Source organism: Anarrhichthys ocellatus, unplaced genomic scaffold, assembly GCF_004355925.1.
Source record: "Anarrhichthys ocellatus isolate YVR2014 unplaced genomic scaffold, GSC_Weel_1.0 scaffold746, whole genome shotgun sequence".
Lineage (NCBI taxonomy): Eukaryota > Metazoa > Chordata > Actinopteri > Perciformes > Anarhichadidae > Anarrhichthys > Anarrhichthys ocellatus.
Genome location: NW_022280720.1, coordinates 1 through 7563, shown reverse-complemented (window position 1 = coordinate 7563; position 7563 = coordinate 1). Strand labels below are relative to the sequence as shown.

General features: G+C 47.1%; 1 long non-coding RNA gene across 1 annotated transcript; it reads right to left on the bottom strand.

The window, feature by feature from the left end:
- Positions 1–3350: 3350 nt before the first annotated feature.
- LOC116376959 (uncharacterized) lies at positions 3351–7447 on the bottom strand. Its single transcript, XR_004212165.1, has 3 exons — positions 7244–7447; positions 6789–6906; positions 3351–6652 (listed from the first exon to the last, which is right to left on the bottom strand). It is a non-coding gene; the product is annotated as an uncharacterized LOC116376959 (long non-coding RNA).
- Between the last annotated feature and the right edge of the window lie 116 nt (positions 7448–7563).

The window sequence follows — 7563 nt, the reverse complement described above, 5'->3', positions numbered from 1 at the left end:
CACTCCCCCTTCTGTCCCTCCCCCCTCCCTCTCTCTGAACTGCTGTGGCGTCTCGGGGTCCTGGCAGGAGGACACGAGAGAGTAAATTCTGCTGCAATAGAATGGCCTGTCGCCGCATGGTGTCAGGGTGAAGTGAAGTCTCCGGGGAGAGTGTGGGCCAACTTGTTGCGCTGCAGAGATTCAAAGGATGACGATCGTGTGTAGAAAAAAAAAAAAAAGGTTGGCACCGCTCAGCACCGCCCTGAGACTGAACGACGACTGTCCATCTGTTTACATGGAACAAAGCCCCACTGTCCCTTTTTACTTTTCTTTTCTACTATTCAGGAATCGATCAGTAGTTTTCAAAGTGGGGCCCAAGGAGACAATGACAATCAGTTCATGATAACCATCAGGTTTTACTGTACAGCATGTTCTTGCCTCATTTGTTCATCAGAATCTTCAAATCAACTTTTTAAAACGACTGCACCTGATTCGTCATGATACTGATTGTTGTGTAAAGTCGTTTCCAGATGTGATTCTATTTTACCTGTGGAGACAGATGTGCAATCCTTAAAACCTCAACCAGTAACCAAACATGTGATGACAGAAGCGGTTCCCGGGGAAACGTCCTAATGGTGAAGAAAATGCTAATTTAACAATGTCTGAGCCCCTTGATTCGTGTCATTCAGTTCATAACACGCTTGTGTTTAAATGGCATCATGGCAAAGCACTGTCACATAGCACTCAATCGGGATGTGTAGCTGGCAGAGAAAGAAGGTGATATGCGTCAACACAGAGATCACGACCTGTGCTTTTGTCTGCATCTACATCTGCAGAACACCCCGAGACCCGCACTGCCTTTGTCCCCTGTGCTTCATTCAAAACAGATGTGGCCGAGCAGCCTCCACTCCAACATGTGCTGCTGCAGTTCTCTCCATCTATGCGGGGTTGTCTGCTGCATGCGTGGATGTGCTTTGCATGAAAAATGCCATTCTTTTGTAATTATGCGATGGAAAAGCCCTGCCAACAAGCTGCTTGGGTCTATAAATCGAGGGAGGGGGGGCTGAGCGGTGAGAGCATGCCTTGGGTGGGTGACGGTGAAAGGGGGGGGGGGGGGGTAGGGGGGGGGCAGGGTCCCTTCCAGCCCCACGGACACAATATACAACACAAAAGGAGTTTAATCCATGCGCATTCACAACAAAGGGACTCCGAGTCGACACCGCGGAGGATTCCCAGGAGCAAGGGCAGGGCAGGGACGCTCCTTACCCGGAGACAGCGCCGACCCTCCGAACGGGGGACCAATATCGCCCAAAACACACCGCGAGAAAACATAAGCTCCACCATATCTGTAGGTGCGTGCCACACAGAGACTGATGCTGTCACGTGGAATGTTACCCCGCCGCTAAACAAACCCGGAGCCAAACACAACGGTCTCATTTCGGTTGTTTTACCGGCGGGAGACATTTGAGGGACACGTTCCCAGAGGCTCCGCGCTTGGACAAAAAAGCACTGCAGGTTCACTCGGACACGAACCCTCCAGTCTGCAACAGCGTGCATAGCAACAAAGTAACAGAAGCCAATAGCCTCGCGCTGACCAGGCGACGGGGAAGAATACAAAAACAGCCCCACACACACATGAAACATACTGACCTTTAAAGAAACTCCAGTGTGTCCCGTGTTCCGCGTCGACCGTAGAGGTAGTTAGGAGCAACTTTTCCCCACCTTTTTCAGCGTCGGCTGCTCCGACTTATTCCGCAGCGGACCTCTAGTCTGTCGGTCTGTTCGCAATCCCCCGCCTCTCTGCACGCGGTCAAGTTCGCTGCAGCAACACACCGCATATCCGCTCACGACCGCCAAATTAAAAGCTTTAGTTGACGCACCCGGTTTGCGTGTTTTGCCGTTTTGGGATTTGGAATTACAGAAGAGCAGCTGAAAATAATGAATGAAATACGAAAAACGTGTATTTATTTTTTTGTTGTTTTTTGGATGCCACTTTGGTCATAACTTTCCCTATATGCCACATAATTTAAGTATATTTAAGGGGGAACTGGAAGCTTTTTATTAATGTGCGTGGAGACACATGACACATGACAGTGTCTTTAAATATAAATCCAAACAATCCCTCTAGATTATCTAGTCGTGGATGCTGGGTAAAATGGCTGAAATGATCAAATTCACTACGATAATTGTTGTCTTAACACACATGAAAGGCAATTTAAAAGGCGCCTACAACGTTGATCATTGTGCAGATTTAAACAGTGCAGGGATTTGATTTTTTTCTACATTGTCTAGAATCTTGTTGAATGCATCCCTAAAGCCTGGTGTCACCCAGAACTATAAATGGTGCTCTAATGTATTTTAAAGTTATTGTCTCCATATGTGATCAAATGTTGCCATTGTAATCTACGTTGTTTCCGTGCGCGCACAGGTTACCTTATTTTGACAATAGTTTGTTTTATTTTGAAGGCAAATTCCAGTAAAATCCGAGTCTCGTCATCGTGTTTCCGTTCAGCTTGGCGCAGTTGTGGTCTTTAACCCAGCCGCTGGTCTGTCGCTCCACCCCACCCGCCTGTCAGCGCTGATAGACGGCGACCAGATCCCCTGCAACTCAAAGTTGGAATAGTTTAACTTTCACCTTCGCTCGAGTCCCTAAAAATATATATATTGTAAGAAGAAGAATGTCTTTACCCTCAGAGTTAAGCCATTGGTTCTCATTACTTGATGGGGTTTTCAATGTCCTAATCTTGAAACCTTTTCACATTGTTCAAATGTGAAGGATAAACATGTGAAGATGCTCCCTCCTCTCCCTAGCCGAGCTCTATCGGGGAATCACAGCGGGGAGTCTCACCATCCAAACAGGGTCATGAATGATTTAGTGCTCCAGGAATACAGTCTGTAGTCTCAGACCACAGAGAGGCTGGAATTAGCCTCGGGCTATATAACTCCAGGTTTACATTATTTCAGAATAATGCATGAGCGTCTGCAGCGCCGTTTAATCACATCTCTTCTCATCGTGTATTAGCATTGTGTAAATGCACACCCTGCTGGTGTAAGGACGGAAGTGGCAGACGTGAGCGTTGTTGATGTCAGTCACTTCCAGTATTTAATTCAATTCAATTTATTTGTGGATAGCCCAAAATCACAAATTACAAATTTGCCTCAGAGGGCTTTACAATATGATTTCTGGGTCAATGTAGCACGCACTGAGGAATATATTTCTTCAATTGACTACATTTACCACCAAGACTGATATGACATCCACATAAGATCACATACATTTCCCCTATAAGTCATCAATAACACCTCAGGTGCTACGTTCATTGTGCGAAAGTTAATAGCATGATAAGCGTTTGAAAAGGTTAATTTCAGCAAAACATTTAATGGTGCCTTTAGTTCAAGGGGACAAATGGTTAATTCAGAAGTTTTCGGTTCAGTAATTTTTTATTTGAAAGCTTTAACTTTACATTCTGTGCAATAATACGATTCAAGGATTCAAGGACTCAAAGGTAATTTATTGTTCTTATGCAACACAGGGCTGTATGGATGTCATTAGGATGCCACTGCACTTGTCAGGAGTGTTACAGGCTAAGTATCAATCATCCACTTTCCTACTGGATACATTAGCTACATTAAAAACAAAACATAATTAATGCTTTCCAAACAAAGTGATCATAAGTGGACTCTTGCCTGCAGCTATCAGGCATGAATTACATTTGTATCTACCCAGTCCCAGTGCTCTTCCTGCCCTGAGCCAAGAGACAAGATGTGGAGGTAAAGGCTTTTAGAGATACGGAAAGCCAATTCGTCAAAAAATAAGGCAGAGCATGCATCACTTGCTTTACAGGTGTACAGAAGTGAGTTGTTCAGATAAAATATTGTGTCGCTCAGTTCTTACTCGACTAAACTGAAGCATCATTTTGTACCAATATGTGGTTGAATACGCTTTTGAACGTCTAAATCAGTTTATTACAGTAATCTGCGCATAACAATGAGGTATAGGCAGAAGGGTTTCTGGTGTTTATGATAAGCACAGTTAAAAAAACAAAGAATCGCTACCTTATCGTAGTGGAGGGGTTTGTGACCCTGGGAGCTGTGTTGTTTAGGGAAATATCTTCTGGTAAGCTTTCCCAAAGCAAAGGTCCCAGGGGAGGGGGCCAAACCAAGAGCGATTCCCTGATCTGATATGAATTGGCCAGAAAAAAGTTGTCGCACCTCGTCCGGAAAAGGGAAACCGGTGCCCCCTTCTGGAGCCAGACCTGTGAGGGGAGCTCGCCGGCAAGCGGCTGGTGGCCCGGACCTATTCGCATGGAGCTCGGCCAGGCCACCAGCCCAAAAAAACTACATGGAGCCGCCTCCCTGTGGGCCCACCACTCGCAGGGGTAGGCATTGCGGTTGAGTGCATTGTGAGCTGGACGGCAAGCAAAGGCGGGGACCTAGAAGTGCTGATACTTGTTTGTGATTATGTACCAAACAGCAGTTCGGCATAGGGCTGTTCATGGTTTACTTGGTATCAGAACAGCCTCAGCCAAAGATCGATTATCAACTTTGTGGTCGAATCATCAGATCTGCTGCTGTATGTCTTGGACACTCGGGGGAAGAGAGTAACAGAGCTGTGAACTGGTCACCAACTGTTGCTGAGTTGGATAAGGTGCCAGGGGAGGCTCTTGGACAGACCTAGTAAACCCACATTTCTAGTGGGGGTGAACTGGGAACGGCTAAGGCTCCTGTCCACAGGATCTTTAGAAATGTTTGTGCATCCCGAGGGAGGCAGGTGACATGGATTCTGAGTGGGCCATGTTCAAAGCCTCCATTGTGGAAGCTGCTGCTCGAAGTTTTGGTGAGAATATCATCGGTGCCAGGACAGAGATTTGCTCTGAGATACTGAAGGCTCTGGACATTGTTGGGCTGTCTAAGCTGACACACCTCTTCTGTGCTGCTTGGCGGTCGGGGACAGTACCTGTGGCATGGCAGTTTAGGGTGGTGGTTCCCATTTATAAAAAAGGGGACCAGAGAGTGTCCTTAAATAATCACAATTGTCAAACCTCAGATCCAGGAAGAGCAATGCGGACTCCGTCCTGGCTGTGGAACAGTGGACCAGCTCTTTACCGTTGCAGGGCTGTTGGAGGGGTCATCGCAGTTTGCCCATCCAGTCTACAAGTGTTCTGTGGACTTGAAGAAGGCTTATGACCTTGTCCGTAGGGAATCCTGTGAGGGGTACTTTGAGAATACGGGGCACCCGGAGATGTTGCTACAAACCCTCCGGTCCTTGTATGACCAAAGTGACAGCTGTGTTCGTATACTCGGCACAAAGTCAAACACAGTTCCAGTGTGTGCTTGCCTCCACCAGGGTTATCACTTGTTCTGTTTGGGATTTTCATGGACAGGATTTCTGGGGGGTGTCCAATTTGGGGACCTCATGGAGGGTTCCTGAGTATTGGTAAAATGGAGTGTGAGATGGACAGGTGGTGCGGTGTGGCATGATGCAGGCATTGTACTGGCCCGTAAGATGAAGAGGGAGCTGAGGAGGAAGGCAAAGCGCCCGATTTACCAGTTCATGTACGTTCTGACCTTCACCTATGGTCATGAGCTTTGGGTAGTGACCGGTAGAATGTGATTGCGGATACAAGCCCAAATGAGCTTCCTTCGTAGGGCGGCTGGGCTCAGCCTTAAAGATAGGGTGAGGTGCTCAGACATCCGGAGGGAGCTCGGAGTAGAACCGCTGCTCTGATCAGGGTGTTTCCTGGACACCTCCTTTTGGAGGTTTTTATGGCACGTCCAACTGGTAAGAGGCACCATGGTAGACCCAGAACACGCTGGAGGAATTATATAGCTCTTCTGGCCCGGGAACGCCTTGTGGTTCCCCAGGAAGAGCTGGAAAGCGTCGCTGGGGCAAGGGACATCTGGAATTCCCTCCTAAGCCTGTTGCCCTTGCGACCCGTCCCCAGATTAGTGGATAGTAAATGCAGGCATAAATGGATGGATGAAAAAACAATTGTGCTAAAACCAAAGGAATCCCCTAAAAGGAGAATCCTTACAAGCAAAGCATAGAGAATAAGGGACAGTGCTCTCCCTTTACTGTACACCACGACAGTAGTGTCTTCTTATGTTTAGGGATACATCAAGGTCTGACACTTTGGCCTCATAACTTAGTAAGTTGCTATCATCAGAGCAACATCACACATTATGTGTTGATTTTACGATGCACTTATGTGGTTTGGTTTCTTGTAGAGCCATAGGCTTGAAAGGCTACACAGTACATGGCATACTTATATACAGTATATACACACTTTGATGTTGGAAGACTGGTGCAGGGTTTCCAGATAAAAGTTCAATATTTTTCAATGAAACTTCTGAGTCTGGAGCTTTGGCCTGTTGTTTGGGTGACTGTGCTTCGTCCTCAGCACCTTTAAGGGAAACCAGAAAAGAAAAGGAATGCAAAGCAATTTACATGTTGTCTTTTTGGAAGTCTTGGACAGCAGTAGCTTGGGAACCGAAGGGTAGTGGTTCAAGTCCGACACGGACCAGGTACCAGGAGTGTGGACCGGGGTCTGGAGAGGTGCCAGTTCACCTCTTGGTCACTGCCGAGATGCCCTCGAGCAAGGCAGAGAACCCCAAAAGGTGTTGTGCTGCGGCGACCCATCATTCTGACATCTCGTCACATTGATGCATGTTCCTGTTTGTGTGTGTGTAAACCAAGAAAAATGGAAGATTTCCCCAAGGGGACAAATAAAGTCCATTATAATTTAACTGGATAACGATTGCAGAAGAATAAATATACAGACTCTGAAGAAGGTGTCTTCTCCTCTCACCTATTGCAGCCTCCTCCCTTGATGCCGGCAGGCTGGTTGTTCTGGATGAGGTTGGACCTGTTGACACTGGTGTTAATGGGAGAGGCTCCCGGCAACTGGCCTGGTCTGATGGGCTTAGCTGGGTCGGACGCAGAGAGATGATATGGGTCACATACAGAGAGCAGGTTCATCATCACATACAGTTCTCATTTCTTTGTTTGAATTTAAAGAAAAGCGACAGAGCCAGACTAGCTGTTTCCCTCGGCTAAGAGGCTAAGATGTTCTCATCCAACTCTAAGCAGGAAAGAAAATTAGCATATTTGCCAACATTTCTTTTGACTGGTTGCAAAAACTTATATATGGAATTTAAGTGTATAGTTTTTCAGAATATTGACGTACATATCACCACATTTTCAGGATTTTCAGTCCTGTGCAAGAAATGTCCCATATATGAGTGTGTATGTGTGTCCACCTACCTATGGACGCTCTCCTGCCCATGTTTTTGGGCTTGGCAGCGTCCTTAATGCGCTCCATCTCCTGCTGGTAGCGCTTTCGGTCGATGGCTGCGTTCTCTTTGGCCTCCCTCAGTGCCGCCTCCAGGGCTTTGACCCGCTCAGCGGTGGCCCGCAGGCGCTTCTCCAGTTTAGGCAGCTCACCTCGAAGGTCGGCGTTGTCCCGCAGCAGCTACAGACGACACAAAGAGGGAGAGGAAAGGGACAGGACACAGAGAGCATGTAGCCTTTAGACACAAAATCTGGTGGGAAGCATTGTGGTAATCGTGTGTTACATATCTTTA